The sequence below is a fragment of the Loxodonta africana genome, chromosome X (genome assembly GCF_030014295.1).
Source record: "Loxodonta africana isolate mLoxAfr1 chromosome X, mLoxAfr1.hap2, whole genome shotgun sequence".
Classification (NCBI taxonomy): domain Eukaryota; kingdom Metazoa; phylum Chordata; class Mammalia; order Proboscidea; family Elephantidae; genus Loxodonta; species Loxodonta africana.
In genome coordinates, this window is record NC_087369.1 from 27508073 (window position 1) to 27525618 (window position 17546).

Sequence of the window (17546 nt, forward strand, 5' to 3'; positions counted from 1 at the left end):
CTGGCTGTAGACAACCAGTTATCTGCTTTCTGTCACTATAGGTTGTTGTTGTTGTTAGGTGCCTTTGCGTTGGTTCCAACTCATAGCGACCCTACGTACAACAGAATGAAACACTGCCCAGCCCTGCGCCATCCTCACAATCGTTATACTTGCATTTTTAAGGAGTTTCACATAAATGAAATCATATAATATGTCCTTTTTTGTGTTTGGATTCTTTTGCTGCGTGTAAAGGTTTTGCTATTCATCCCTGTTTTTACGTGTATAAGCACTGTGTTCCTTTTTGTTGCTGAGTAATATTTTATTGAATGTATATAAACCAAACCAAACTAGTTGCTGTTGAGTCAACTCCAACTCACAGTGACCCCATGTGTGTCAGAATAGAAGTGTGCTTCATAGGGTTTTCAATGGCTGCGATCTTTCAGAAAGAGCTCTCCAGGCCTTTCATCTGAGGTGCCTCTAGATAGATCCAAACTGCTAACCTTTTAATTAGTAGCCAGGTGTTTGACTGTTTGCTCCACCTGGGAACTCTCTGTGTATCAGTAGTGTTTTTTTGCTTTTATTGCTGAGTAATGTTTCAGTGTATCAATATACCACAGTTTATCCATTCACCTGTTGATGAATGTTGGGGTTTATAACCTATGATTAATTCTCAGTCATTTACTGGGCCTATGTCTCTAGGCTGGGAAATTCACAAGTGTTTGTCTAGTGGTAAAGTTCCCCCGGCCCCTCACCACCTTAGGTAAGACAGGAAAGTTAAAGGGGGCTGGAATAGGAGAAATACCCTTCTCACAGCTGGGATAAGGCTCTGGCAAAATTTTTTCCTCTGGAGAGTAGGCCTTTGTTGTGGAGAAAGCTTCCAGGAATATTTCACAGTAATTACTCTTTCCCCCTGCCAGAGCCACGAGTGTATATACCTTCAGTCTTCATTGTGAAAAGCTGGTGGGGTTCCTGTAAGTATAGCCCATAAGAGTGCGAGGGTCTCCCTAATGCTTTGGCCCTCAAGAATTTCTCACTCTCATATTAGTCCACATTCACCCTCCAGCAATTTGCCAAAATTACCTTTAAGTGTTCCTACCAGTTTGTGGCTCCAGTGGCTTCTGCTCCAGGTTAAGCAGATCTTGGCTGTGTCTCTCTGAGTGTGCCTGTCTCTTCAGATTTTAAGGTGGTGGTTTGCTTTGTGACCTCAGCGCTCTGATGAGTTCAAGAAAAGTCTTGATTTTCAGTTTGTCTATCTTTTTCTTGTTGCAATGACAAGAATGACAACTTCTAAGCTCCATGTGTCATAGCTGAGACTCTGAGCTTTCTCATCTTCGTTTTTGAAAGGTATTTTACCAGGTATACAAATCTAGGTTGACAGTTTTTTGTTTGTGTTTTCAGTGCTTTAAAGATGTCATTCCTTTGTCTTCTAGCTTGAATGAATTCTGTCTTAGCTAGTGCTACTAAAAAAAAAACACACAAATATCACAAGTGGGTGGTTTTAAAGAACAGAAAATTAATTTTCTTACAGTTCTGGAGGCTAAAAAGTCCAAATCAAGATCTTGGCAATGTTGATTCCTTCCTTGTCAGTAGCCCTGGGTGTTCCTTGGTTCTTGGTAATCCTCACATGGCACCTGTCTTCCCTGGTATGTGTGTGCTTCTGTGTCTAATATGCTCTTTTTATAACTCAGAAGATTAGGGTTAGGACACACTCTACACTGGTATGATCTCATTAATATAACAAAGAAAACCTTATTTCCAAACAGGATTACACCTACAGGTATAGCGATTAGTATTCTAAAACATATTTTTGGAGGACACAGTTCAGTCTATAACAATCCACCCTTTGGCCTCCCAAAATTCATGTCCTCCCCATGTACAAAACACATTCACCCTATCACATCATCACCAAAAGTCTTAACCATTCAGCATCAGCTCTAAGTCTAGAATTTCATCTTTTGAATTATCTAAATCAAGTATGAATGAGACTCTGGGCATGTTCTGTCCTAGGACAAATTTCCTTTCTATCTGTGGACCTGGGAAACCTAGAAAGAAAGTTATATTCTTCCAAAGTACAATGTGAAACAGGCACAAGGTAGATGTTTCCATTCTAAAAGGTAGAAACTGGAGGGAAAGAAGGGGTCGTTGGTACCAACCAAGTTCAAAACCCAAGAGATCAAATTACATTAGTGTTGAAGGCTTGAAAATAACCCTCTGTATTCTGGGACCATCTGGGCAATGACCTGCCCTCCAGACTTTGGGCATTGCCCACTCTCTGGATTCTGTGTAAAAGACCCTTACCTCTGGGCACTAGCCTCTCTTCTAGGTCCACTAGGCTTCTTAGGCTTTGGGTATAACTGGAGGAAAGGCAACGCAGGCTCTTACTATCAAACACATCAAAATTCTTCCGGCCTCTACCATTATCCAATTCAAGAGCTCTTTCCATGGTTTAGATATTTGTTAGAGCAGCACTCCCATTCTCCAGAGCCAAATGGTATCTTGTTGTTTTTGTTAGGTGCCATCGAGTCGGTTCCGACTCATAGCGACCCTATGTACAACAGAACGAAACACTGCCCGGTCCTGCGCTGTCTTTACAATTGTTCTTATGCTTGAGCTCATTGTTGCAGCCACTGTGCCAATCCACCTCGTTGAGGGTCTTCCTCTTTTCCACTGACCCTGTACTCTGCCAAGCATGATGTCCTTCTCCAAGGGCTGATCCCTCCTGACAACATGTCCAAAGTATGTAAAATAAGATACATCCTTGCCTCTAAGGGGCACTCTGGCCGCACTTCTTCCAAAACAGATTTGTTTGTTCTTTTGGCGGTCCATGGTATATCCAATATTCTTCGACAACACCACAACTTCAAAGGTGTCAACTCTTCTTCGGTCTTCCTTATTCACTGTCCAGCTTTTACATGCGTATGATGTCATTGAAAATACCATGGCTTGGGACAGGCGCACCTTAGTCTTCAGGGTGACATCTTTGCTCTTCAACACTTTGAAGAGGTCCTTTGCAGCAGATTTGCCCAATGCAACGCGTCTTTTGATTTCTTGACTGCTGCTTCCATGGCTGTTGATTGTGGATCCAAGTAAAGTGAAATCCTTGACAACTTCAATCTTTTCTCTGTTTATCATAATGTTGCTCATTGGTCCAGTTGTGAGGATTTTTGTTTTCTTTATGTTGAGGTGTAATCCATACTGAAGGCTGTGGTCTTTGATCTTCATTAGTAAGTGCTTCAAGTCCTCTTCACTTTTAGCAAGCAAGGTTGTGTCATCTGCATAATGCAGGTTGTTAATGAGTCTTCCTCCAATCCTGATGCCCTGTTCTTCTTCATATAGTCCAGCTTCTCATATTATTTGTTCAGCATACAGATTAAATAGGTATGGTGAAAGAATACAACCCTGACACACACCTTTCCTGAGTTTAAACCAATCAGTATCCCCTTGTTCTGTCCAAACAACTGCTCTTGATCTGTGTAAAGGTTCCTCGTGAGCACAATTAAGTGTTCTGGAATTCCTATTCTTCGCAGTGTTATCCATAGTTTGTTATGATCCACACAGTCAAATGCCTTTGCATAGTCAATAAAACACAGGTAAACATCCTTCTCGTATTCTCTGCTTTCAGCCAGGATCCATCTGACATCAGCGATGGTATCCCTGGTTCCACGTCCTCTTCTGAAACTGGCCTGAGTTTCTGGCAGTTCCCTGTCAATATACTGCTGCAGCCGTTTTTGAATGATCTTCAGCAAAATTTTGCTTGCATGTGATATTAATGATATTGTTCTATAATTTCCCCATTCTGTTGGATCACCTTTCTTGGGAATAGGCATAAATATGGGCCTCTTCCAGTCAGTTGGCCAGGAAGCTGTCTTCCATATTTCTTGGCATAGACGTGTGAGCACCTTCAGCGCTGCGTCTGTTTGTTGAAACATCTCAATTGATATTCCTTTAATTCTTGGAGCCTTGTTTTTTGCCAATGCCTTCAGAGCAGCTTGGACTTCTTCCTTCAGTACCATTGGCTTCTGATCATATGCCACCTCTTGAAATGGTTGAATATCGACTAATTCCTTTTGGTATAATGACTCTGTATTCCTTCCATCTTCTTTTGATGCTTCCTGTGTCGTTTAATATTTTCCCCATGGAATCCTTCACTATTGCAACTCAAGGCTTGAATTTTTTCTTCAGTTCTTTCAGCTTGAGAAATGCCGAGCATGTTCTTCCCTCTTGGTGTTCCATCTCCAACTCTTTGCACATGTCATTATAATACTTTACTTTGTCTTCTCGAGAGGCCCTTTGAAATCTTCTATTCAGTTCTTTTACTTCATCAATTTTTCCTTTTGCTTTAGATGCTTGACGCACAAGAGCAAGTTTCAGAGTCTCCTCTGACATCCATCTTGGTCTTTTCTTTCTTTCCTGTCTTTTCAGTGACCTCTTGCTTTCTTCATGGATGATGTCCTTGATGTCATTCCACAACTCGTCTGGTCTGTGGTCACTAGTGTTCAATGCGTCAAGTCTCTTCTTGAGAGGGTCTCTAAATTCAGGTGGGATATACTCAAGGTCATATTTTGGCTCTCGTGGACTTGCTTTGATTTTCTTCAGTTTCAGCTTCAACTTGTGTATGAGCAATTGATGGTCTGTTCCACAGTCGGCCCCTGGCCTTGTTCTGACTGATGATATTGAGCTTTTCCATCATCTCTTTCCACAGATGTAGCCAATTTGATTTCTGTGTGTTCCATCTGGCGAGGTCCATGTGTATAGTTACCGTTTATGTTGGCGAAAGAAGGTATTTGCAATGAAGAAGTCGTTGGTCTTGCAAAATTCTATCATTCGATTTCCAGCATTGTTTCTTTCACCAAGGCCATATTTTCCAACTACTGATCCTTCTTCTTTGTTTCTAACTTTCACATTCCAGTCGCCAGTAATTATCAATGCATCTTGATTCCGTGTTCGATCAATTTCAGACTGCAGCAGCTGATAAAAATCTTCTATTTCTTCCTCTTTGGCCCTAGTGGTTCGTGCGCAAATTTGAATAATAGTCGTATTAACTGGTCTTCCTTATAGGCGTATGGATATTATCCTATCACTGACAGCATTGCACTTCAGGATAGATCTTGGAACGTTCTTTTTGACGATGAATGCAACACCATTTCTCTTCTAGTTGTCATTCCCAGCATAGTAGACTATATGATTGTCCGATCCAAAATGGCCAATACCAGTCCATTTCAGCTCACTAATGCCTAGGATATCGATGTTTATGCGTTCCATTTCATTTTTGACGATTTCCAATTTTCCTAGATTCATACTTCGTACATTCCAGTTTCTGATTGTTAATGGCTGTTTGCAGCTGCTTCTTCTCATTTTGAGTCGTGCCACATCAGCAAATGAAGGTCCCGAAAGCTTTACTCCATCCACGTCATTAAGGTCTACTCTACTTTGAGGAGGCAGTTCTTTCCCAGTCATCTTTTGAGTGCCTTCCAACCTGGGGGGCTCATCTTCCAGCAGTATATCAGACAATGTTCTGCTGCTGTTCATAAGGTTTTCACTGGCTAATGTTTTCAGAAGTAGACTGCCAGGCCCTTCTTCCTAGTCTGTCTTAGTCTGGAAGCTCAGCTGAAACCTGTCCTCCATGGGTGACCCTGCTGGTATCTGAATACTTGTGGCATAGCTTCCAGCATCAGAGCAACACACAGGCCCCCACAGTACGACACACTGACAACCACGTGGGAGAAAATGTATCTTAGTGCTGCCATAACAAAAAATACTAGAAGCGAGAGGTTTTAAATAAAAGAAATTTATTTTCTCATGATTCAGGAGGTGAGAAGTCCAAATTCTGGGCCTCGCTCTAGGGAGAGACTTTTTTTTTAATCTATTTCAGCTTCTACTAGCTAGCAGTCCTTCAAGGTCCTGGACATATAGATAACATCTGTTTGTGTTGTCTGTCTTTTTCTTCCTCTGTGTGTCTGCCCATTCTGTTCTTTTTATAACTCAGAAATGATCAGGCTTAGGACCCACCCTATTCTGGTATGACCTTATTAATATAACAAAAGAAAATCCGTATATCCAAATAGGTCACATTTACAGGTACCAAAAACCCCAAACCAAGTCCATTGCTGTCCAGTTGATTTCAACTCATAGTGACCCTATAGGACAGAATAGACCTGCCCCATAGGGTTCCAGGGAGTGGCTGATGGATTCAAACTGCTGACCTTTTGGTTAGCAGCCAAGCTCTTAACCGCTGCACCACCAGCACAGGGGCTAGGATTTCAACACCTATTCTTGGGAAACATGTTGTGAAAAGTGTAACTAATGTCACTGAACAAGTTTGTAGAAATTGTCAAATGGGAACCTAATTTGCTTGTAAACTTTCACAAAAACACAATAAAGTATTATTTTAAAAAATCTTTGTGAAATGTGGTGGTGGTGGTAAAAAATAAAAATACCGTCAAACAAGGAAACACATAAATAAGGAACAAATTAAATAGTATCACAATAAACAACTAACATTTATTGGATATTTATGTATTTACATATGTAATTCTTAACAAGTTTCTTTATGTGTTTTTCTCTGAAGAGAACAATTAAAAACGTAAACTAGAAGGTGAATGGAAGGTCTATAGAATGAAGAAAATGACAGCAGCAAGAGGTGACCATTTATTTTCTATATTAGAGGGATAAGACAGATCTCAAAGGAGGTGGAAAACTTATTTGGCACATCATATAAGTTGATATTCAGAATGAAGACACCTCACATCAAGACTAGATTAAATGATTTTCATAGCATTTTACTTGAGAAGGCCGAAAAAAGTAATGCTTCTTTTCTTGGGATTGAAATAGCCACAAAGGCTTTAATTACTTTTACTGTGATTTGAGTTCACATCTCACCAAGAACATGGAAAATATCTCTCGATCTGCTTGGCAGATCCATTTCTTATGCAATTGTAGGGTTATGGCAACAGAAATAACCTTTAATGACCCACTGTCTTTCAGGGTTCTACAAGGAGTGTATTCTACGGTCACATGTTCTAGAGAAAGGATTTTTCATAGCAGCCTTCTTGATGTTTGAAGTGTGATCTTACTTACTCTCCTTGTACTGATGTGCATACGTTTTCTGATCTTCATCTGGGCTTGGGTACTCAATAATAATACTACTTTCTTCTTGATTTTTACAAACTTGTACCAGGCCAAGACCAAATTACCTTCCCGGATAACTTCTGCTCTCCTCAGCTTCCACAGCTCTGTTCCCTAACGTGCTCTATTAGAGACGCTCATCTTTGGACACAGATTGTCGCCTGCAGACCTAGAGGTCTATCAAGAGCTGGGTCTTTGGGTCACTTCCCAAAGTGACTACTCTACTCTGAGGGCTTACTTAAGAGAAGACAGCCCTTTTGCTCCAAAAAGTCCTTGTTTTATTCTTGGTTTGAAGATGTGAGTGCTAACACTTTACACAATTAGGATGACCTATGCCTTAACTCAGCCATAGGATTTTCTCAGCTTTACTTGAGAGGAAGAAGGATACCGTCAGGATGGGAACTTCATCCTGCCCAAATCTTTATAAGCATTAAACTCTTTCTAAAACCTACTTGCATTATCCTAATCTGAATGCTCCATCTCTGGGACCTTGACTGATTCAAAACCCTCAGATAACAGAGAATTAGAATTTTCTTTGGATTTAACTTAATAAGTATTTGGATTCTCAAATCTGTTTTAGATTTGTTCTCTATGTCTCAAACTTTAGTACTTGAGTGACTTTTCATTTTTGCATTTATTAACCCTAATGCCTTCCAAAAACAAAAACCCTGGTGGTGTAGTGGTTAAGAGCTACGGCTGCTAACCAAAAGGCTGGCAGTTTGAATCCACCAGGCTCTCCTTGGAAACCCTATGGGGCAGTTCTACTGGGCTGCTATAGGGTTGCTATGAGTCGGAATCTACTTGACGGCAACAGGTTTTTGGTTAATGCCTTCCAGCAAAAGTGAAATAGTATTTATTTTGTTACTCGGAAAGAAACGATAGAACAAGTATTGTTGTGTGCTGTGGAGTCGATTCCAACTCATAGTTACCCTATAGGCCAGAGTAGAACTGCCCCATAGGGTTTCTGAGGCTGTAAATCTTTGGAAGCAGACCACCACATCTTTCTGCCGTGGAGCAGCTGGTGGATTCGAACCACCAGCCTTTCAGTTAGCAGCCAATTGCTTAACCACTACACTGCCAGGGCTCCTTAAAACAAGTATTACATAATCTGTTCTACCTATGCAATGGGATCTTTTAGGTAATCACATTTTGGTTACTATGGAGCTATGCTACATACAGGTAATCATTATATTGGAAAAATCAGAACATACATTCCGTAGCACAATGTATTTCAAAGTAAACCCAAATTAATTGAATTTTTCCCTGATAATTTAAAAGATAATTTACTCTAGCCAATAGAATTCAACAACATATCAAAAAAATTATCCACCACGACCAAGTGGGATTTATACCAGGTATGCAAGGCTGGTTTAATATTAGAAAAACCATTAATGTAATCCACCATATAAATAAAACAAAAGACAAAAACCACATGATCTTATCAATTGATGCAGAAAAGGCATTTGACAAAGTCCAACACCCATTTATGATAAAAACTCTCAGCAAAATAGGAATTGAAGGAAAATTCCTCAACATAGTAAAGGGCATCTATACAAAGCCAACAGCCAACATCACTCTAAATGGAGAGAGCCTGAAAGCATCTCCCTTGAGAACGGGAACCAGACAAGGATGCCCTTTATCACCACTCTTATTCAACATTGTGCTAGAGTTCCTAGCCAGAGCAATTAGGCTAGACAAAGAAATAAAGAGCATCCGGATTGGCAAGGAGGAAGTCAAATTATCTCTATTTGCAGATGACATGATCTCATACACAGAAAACCCTAAGGAATCCTCCAGAAAACTACTGAAACTAATAGAAGAGTTTGACAGAGTCTCAGGTTATAAGATAAACATACAAAAATCACTTGGATTCCTCTACATCAACAAAAAGAACATCGATGAGGAAATCACCAAATCAATACCATTCACAGTAGCCCCCAAGAAGATAAAATACTTAGGAATAAATCTTACCAAAGATGTAAAAGACCTATACAAAGTAAACTACAAAGTACTAGCGCAAGAAATTAAAAAGGACTTACTTAAGTGGAAAAACATACCTTGCTCATGGATAGGAAGACTTAACATAGTAAAAATGTCTATTCTACCAAAAACCATCTATACACACAATGCACTTCCGATCCAAATTCCAATGACATTTTTTAATGTGATGGAGAAACAAATCACCAACTTCATATGGAAGGGAAAGAAGCCCCGGATAAGCAAAGCATTACTGAAAAAGAAGAACAAAGTGGGGGCCTCACTCTACCTGATTTCAGAACCTATTATACAGCCACAGTAGTCAAAACAGCCTGGTACTGGTACAACAACAGGCACATAGATCAATGGAACAGAATTGAGAACCCAGAGATAAATCCATCCACATATGAGCAGCTGATATTTGACAAAGGCCCAGTGTCAGTTAATTGGGGAAAAGATAGTCTTTTTAACAAATGGTGCTGGCATAACTGGATATCCATTTGCAAAAAAATGTAACAGGACCCATACCTCACACCATGCATAAAAACTAACTCCAAGTGGATCAAAGACCTAAACATAAAGACTAAAACGATAAAGATCATGGAAGAAAAAATAGGGACAACGTTAGGAGCCCTAATACAAGGCACAAACAGAATACAAAACATTACCAAAAATGACGAAGAGAAACCAGATAACTGGGAGCTCCTAAAAATCAAACACCTATGCTCATCTAAAGACTTCACCAAAAGAGTAAAAAGACCACCTACAGATTGGGAAAGAATTTTCAGCTATGACATCTCCGACCAGCGCCTGATCTCTAAAATCTATATGATTCTGTCAAAACTCAACCACAAAAAGGCAAACAACCCAATCAAAAAGTGGGCAAAGGATATGAACACACATTTCACTAAAGTAGATATTCAGACAGCTAACAGATACATGAGAAAATGCTCTCGATCATTAGCCATTAGAGAAATGCAAATTAAAACTACGATGAGATTCCATCTCACTCCAACAATGCTGGTATTAATCCAAAAAACACAAAATAATAAATGTTGGAGAGGCTGCAGAGAGATTGGAACTCTTATACACTGCTGGTGGGAATGTAAAATGGTACAACCACTTTGGAAATCTATCTGGCGTTTTCTTAAAAAGTTAGAAATAGAACTACCATACAACCCAGAAATCCTGCTCTTCGGAATATACCCTAGAGAAATAAGAGCCTTTACATGAACAGATATATGCACACCCATGTTTATTGCAGCTGTGTTTACAATAGGAAAAAGCTGGAAGCAACCAAGGTGTCCATCAACAGATGAATGGGTAAATAAATTGTGGTATATTCACACAATGGAATACTATGCATCGATAAAGAACAGTGACGAATCTGTGAAACATTTCATAACACAGAGGAACCTGGAAGGCATTATGCTGAGCGAAATTAGTCAGAGGCAAAAGGTCAAATATTGTATAAGACCACTATTATAAGATCTTGAGAAATAGTATAAACTGAGAAGAACACATACTTTTGTGGTTATGGGGGGGGAGGGAGGGTAGGAGAGGGTTATTTACAGATTAGTTAGTAGATAAGAACTGCTTAAGGTGAAGGGAAGAACAATACTCAATACACGGAAGGTCAGCTCAATTGGACTGGACCAAAAGCAAAGAAGTTTCCGGGATAAACTGAATGCTTCAAAGGTCAGCGGAGCAAGGGCGGGGGTTTGGGGACTATGGCTTAAGGGGACTTCTAAGTCAATTGGCAAAATAATTCTATTGTGAAAACATTCTGCATCCCACTTTGAAATGTGGCATTTGGGGTCTTAAATGCTAACAAGCGGCCATCTAAGATGCATCAATTGGTCTCAACCCACCTGGATCAAAGGGGAATGAAGAACACCAAGGTCACACGATAACTATGAGCCCAAGACACAGAAAGAGCCACATGAACCAGAGACTTACATCATCCTGAGACCAGAAGAACTAGATGGTGCCCGGCCACAACCGATGACTGCCCTGACAGGGAGCACAACAGAGAACCCCTGAGGGAGCAGGAGATCAGTGGGATGCAGACCCCAAATTCTCATAAAAAGACCAGACTTAATGGTCTGACTGAGACTAGAGGAATCCCGGCGGTCATGGTCCCCAAACCTTCTGTTGGCCCAGGACAGGAACCATTCCCGAAATCAACTCATCAGACATGGAAGGGACTGGACGATGGGTTGGAGGGAGATGCTGACGAAGAGTGAGCTACTTGTATCAGGTGGACACTTGAGACTGTGTTGGCATCTCCTGTCTGGAGGGGAGATGGAAGGGTAGAGAGGGTTAGAAACTGGCAAAATCATCACGAAAGGAGAGACTGGAAGGAGGGAGCGGGATGACTCATTAGGGGGAGAGTAAGTGGGAGTATAGAGTAAGGTGTATATAAGCTTATATGTGACAGACTGACTTGATTTGTAAACTTTCACTTAAAGCACAATAAAAATTATTTAAAAAAAAGATAATTTAGGATTTTTTTTTCTTTTAGTTCAAGGACATTATCTATCACAGTATTGTAGCTATAGTTAGATGCTCTGGTTCAGAGAAATTTGGGGGTATATTGTAACTTTTTTTGTTTTAATGTATTTTTTTGTTGTGGTGAAGATATCCATACTAAAACATTTGCCAATACAATTTCTACATTTACAATTCACTGACATTGATTACTTTCTTCTTGTTGAGCAATTGCTGTCGCCATCCTTTTCCAAAATATTCCCCCACCGTTAACATAAACTCAGTGCCCCCCAAGAGCAAACTTCCCCTTTCCCCCTCCCTCCCACTCTTGTAAACCATTAATAATCTTTAGTTTCTATATATTTGCTTATTTCAGTTACCTTTTTAAAGAATGAAATGAGCTCGGGCATTCCTTTGTTGGAATAGTTTTCTAGGTAGATATATGAAAAATAGGGAAAAAATGAATGTACTTGGCTGGCATTTGGGAGAGAAATTATTTCTCTTTTCCTTTCTCTGTGGGCAAGAAGCATGAGATAAAAATACTCAGATTAAGGTCCTTAGGTATCAAGAATTTATTAGAATCCAAGCACTTACTAATTCAGAGCAAATGAGATCTATAGATCGTTAATTGCAGCTTGGTGTCTTTTATAAGAATGCCTCATGTAGTGAGCACATTGTCCCTTCGCTAAATGAGTAGTGATTATCAGCGAGATTACTGTGATTTATAAGCTCATTTTCTTCATTTTACTTTACATGTGCCAGACACTGACTCATACAATAGAAAAACAAAACAAGCCTGATTTTTAGAAATGAAATGCTTTATTGATTATTGTTCACACCAGAAAGTTGTAATAGATGGAATTTTTGAGCATATAGTATAGAAAAAAAAAATTTTTTTAAAGCATGTCAGGGGAAACCAACTTTATTGCAAACTTTAGATGATAAAGTTTGATTTTGGTATGCTACATTCTTGCCAGCATCTGAAGCCTGCCACCCAAATAGAGGAAAAATAAGATTAATTATTGTTATGGAAGGAGAAATTATTTTCTTGGAAGAAGATTTCCACTTTATCCTGAAATGTGCCCTTTTCCGGTAAGTATGACTTCTACAGTAACATATAGAATTTTATATCCTTAATCTTCATGGAGAAAAAGAGCTGGATACCCAAGTGTGGCAGGTAATCAGGAAGCCTGGTCTTCGAGCATCATGCCACTCCTTATTTCTCTGTAAATGGTTCTGGGTAGTTTTGGGTACCGAAGGGATTGATTAGATCCTTCAGTTATTTATACATGCAAAGTTAAGTAGAGAATTTATTACAATTACTCTGATTGTTGAGAGGCAGTAAAACATGGGAATAAGAGTAGGTTCTGCACCTAAAGTGCCTGGATTCTGATCACAGCGCTGCCGGTGTGATCTTGGACAATTTACTTAACCCCTCTGTGCTTAGTTTCTTCAGCCATAAAATAGGGATGTTGGTATTACCTACTTCGTAGGATTAAATGAGTTAACACACATCAGTAGAACAGTGCCAAATACATAATAAAAAGAACTGAACAAATGCTATTATTGTCATTAAGACAAATGAAATACTATATTTTATGCAAATAACACGCACCTTCTACATTTGTTTGCCAACCCCACCCTCCTCCCCCCCACCCTGTGAGGTATCTTCATAAGTGCCGCTATGCCAATTTTTTTCTATGTGTATTATGAAAATACCTCATGAGGGGTGGGTATGGTTGGCAAACCAACATAGAAGGCATGCATTGTGTGTGTAAAAATATGGTATATGTACAGATTCAACTGAAGTAAACAGCTCTTGAAAATATCAACATTTTGAAAAACATTTTGAAACAGTCCATTAATTTATATGTAGTGGTGAAGTGAGGGACAAAATCATATAGTGAAAAAGGAACCCACCATTTTAGAAGAAATGTTACAGACTTTGAAGTCAAATAAAAAGGGTTTGTTTACCTTCCGGCTCTGTTTCTTGCTGCTGTGCAAACCTTATTGAGCTTCAGTGTTGCCATCTGTTAAATGGGGCGATGCTACTTTGCGTCGTTGGGAGGATTTACAATAATGAATATAGAGTTGTTAGCATAATGCTGCTACATAATAGGAACAAAACAGTAATTTAGTGGCTCTCCTCTACTGGCTTGGTAGCTGGCACCCCAGCTCTTTTAAATCTCTCTCTCTGGATCAAAGTGAAGGAAAGGACCTCCTAGAAAGTAAATCCACAGATTTTTAGTTTTCTCTTTTTGGAAGTGAGGAAGAGTTGTGATACATGAGTATCAGAAGGTGTTCCATGGGTAGAACCAGTGAGAGTCATCTCAGTAAGACTTTAGAGACAGTTCTCAGGACCACCAAATGTGTTGGGGTAGACACTGGAGTACAGATCCACGTCCACATGGTGCAGAACTATTGAGCCAGGGTGGAGCACGGTATCCTGAGAGTGCATCAGGAAAGAAGTCAGTATCACTCATGTGTCTCACCAAGAGCTTGGGTCCCTTGGAGGCCAGTATTGGGCAAAGTCAGAGATTCGAGTAGGCAGAAGTTGTTGCAGCAGGATCAGGGAGAAACTCAATCCCACGGCTGGTGTACAGATTCAGAAGAGCAAAGCAGAGTCCCAGTTTTAGAGGTTCCAATACACTGTGCAGATTATCAAAGAAAAATCCACAAGAAAGATCAAGTGGTGGGAATGAAGATTATCTATCATCTACTTTTTTTTTTTACTATGTGCTATACATCGTGCTACATTTTTTATGCAGTGTTAGCCTACATTTTTGAAGGTTTATAAGTTATTGTTTTATTTTTAAGCCACAGAATTTTAGAATGCCCCTTAATGTTCAAACACCAAGATTGTGAAACTTAAAAATAATTAGAAGCTTTAATCTGCAATCGATGGGTTGTTGTGACCATATTTTCCATCTTTGTGCTCCCAGAGTCTCTTCAGCCTTCTCTGTTTCCCTTTCTTTCTTTTCTTATCCTCTCTAACCAGTGAACCCTTGCTCAACTTCCTCGACTTCGTCTCACCACTCTCAACTGTCTTCTTTAAACATGTTTGAGAGACATTTTTCTAGATGTCAAGGTAACAGGTAAAAATCCAGAGATCAGGCACCCACCAAACCAGATCCATTGCCGTCGAGTGGATTCTTACTCATAGCGAGCGACCTTATAGGACAAAGTAGAACTGCCCCATAGGGTTTCCAAGGAGTGGCTGGTGGATTTGAACTGCCGACCTTTTGGTTAGCAGCCAAGCTCTTAACCAGTACATCACCAGGGCTCCAGACCAGGCACATGTAACCCCAAAAGTTGAGGCTGGTCCAGTATTCCTAATTCTCAGAAGCTGAGATACTTGTCCATAGTAACAGAGCTAGCAAGTGGTAGAGCTGAGATCCAAACTGGAGTCTGTGTTATTGTTCAGCCTGTAAATTCTCAGAGGTCCTCAAACTAGGGAACAAGTCCTGGGTAGGTCAAGGATACTGGTTATAAAATTAGTATCATGAAAAAGGAAGAAGCCCACATACTACAATGAGGTACTCTACGATACAAAGCCACAGGTATAGGGGGTGACTTGATCTAGAGTCATAATGATGCTCTGTAGTACCTTAAATTTCTGCAGACTAAGTCAGGATTTATCTCAAAGTCTGGGCTTGGATGAGCCTTCAGGCAGAGGGTAAGTGATCTCAGCTTTGGAGGAGGAGGGTTGCAGGGAAGCAACTTCACAGTTCATTGCTATGAGCTCCCCCGCTGCAGTACTCTAAATGGTCCCCTGGAGTCCGCAAAGTGCAAAGCATTAGTGTACAGCTCTAAGTGCTTTTGCTGTCTAATTTGTTATCATGGAGTGACCAAGTAATATTTATGGTGAGCAACAGGGATTCTTAAGTTATGAGTGTGGAGGTATATCAGCAGTGCTTTATGCAGAAACTCTTTCTGTTCTGTGAATTTCATTAAAATAAATCATGGCCAGAACCTCTTATTTCTAAGGAAATTAGGAACATGAAGGAGAATATCTGGTTGGAAACAGGGTAAAAATAGAGATGTCTCTACCACTGAGCTGTGTCAAAAAGTTTCATATTCTCACTTTGTTCATCAAAAGACTTCACCAAAAGAGTAAAAAGACAACCTACAGACTGGGAAAAAAATTTGGCTATGGCATATCCAATCAGGATCTAATCTCTAAAATCTATAAGATACTGCAAAACCTCAACAACAAAAATACAAATAAACCCAATTAAAAAATGGGCAAAGGATATAAACAGGCACTTCACCAAAGAAGATATTCAGGAAGCTAACAGGTACATGAGAAAATGCTCACGATCACTAGTCAAGAGAAATGCAAATCAAAACTACAATGAGATTCCATCTCACCTCAACAAGGCTAGCATTAATCCAAAAACCACAAAATAATAAATGTTGGAGAGGTTGTGGAGAGACTGGTACACTTATACAGTGCTGGTGGGAATGTAAAATGGTACAACCACTTTGGAAACCAATTTGGCGCTTCCTTAAAAAGCTAGAAATAGAAGTACTATATGATCCAAGAATCCCACAATCCCACTCCTTGGAATATGTCCTAGAGAAACAAGGGCTGTCACATGAGTAGGTATATGTACACTTACATTCATTGCAGCACTGTTCACAATAGCAAACAAATGGAAACAACCTAGGTGCCCATCAACAGATGAATGGATAAACGAATTATGGTATATTCACACAGTGGGATACTACACAATCATAAAGAACAATGATGAATCCACAAACCATCTCACAACATGTATTAATCTGGAAGACATTATGCTGAGTGAAATTAGTCAGTTGCAAAAGAACAAATATTGTATAAGACCACTATTATGAGAACTCAAGAAAAGTTTTCAACATGGAAGAACACATTCTTGAATGGTTACAAGGGTGGGGAAGGAGGGAGAGGGGTATCCACTAACTAGGTAGTAGACAAGAATTCTCTTAGGTGAAGGGAAGGACAGCACACAATACAAGGGAAGTCAACACAACCGGACTAAACCAAAAGCTAAGAAGTTTCCTGAACACAAAACACTTCGAGGAACAGAGTAGCAGGGGCGGGGTTCTGGGGACCATGGTTTCAGGGGACATCTAGGTCAATTGGCATAACAAAGTTTATTAAGAAAATGTTCTGCATCCCACTTTGGTGAGTGGCATCTGGGGTTTTAAAAGCTTGCGAGCGGCTATCTGAGACGCATCAATTTGTTCCAACCGACCTGGAGCAAAGGAGAATGAAGAACACCAAAGACACAAGAAAAATATCAGCCCAAGAAACAAAAGGGCCATAAAAACCAGAGACTCCATCAGCCTGAGACCAGAAGAACTAGATGGTGCCCAGCTACCACCAATGACTGCCCTGACAGGGAACACAACAGAAAGCTCCTGACAGAGCAGGAGAAAACTGTGGTGCAAAACTCAAATTCACATAAAAAGACCAGACTTAATGGTCTGACTGAGGCTAGAGGAACCCCAGAAGACATGGCCCCTGGACACTCTGTTAACCGAGAACTGAAACCCACTCTTCAAAGGTTAGACTGGACTATAAAACATAAAATAATCCTCGTGAAGGGTGTGCTTAGTTTTAGCAGATGTGCCAGGGATACAGGAGACTAAATGGGCAGCTCCTGTCCAGAGATGGAATGAGTAGGCAGAAAGGGATAGGAGCTGGTTGAATGGACACCAGAAACGTGGGGTGGAAAGGGGGAATGTGCTGTCACATTATAGGGTTTTCAACTAGGGTCACATAAGAATATGTGTATAAATTTTTGTATGAGAAATTAACTTGAGCTGTAAACTTTCACCTAAAACAGAATTAAAAAAAAAAAGTTTCATATTCAACCACCTTTTCTGGGACCACAGGACAGAAGCTGTATCCCAGACACTTAAATTACTATGCGAAGGTGATTTTTGAGAGTAGTGAAGTCAAGACTTGCTTTCATCAAACTGATCACTTT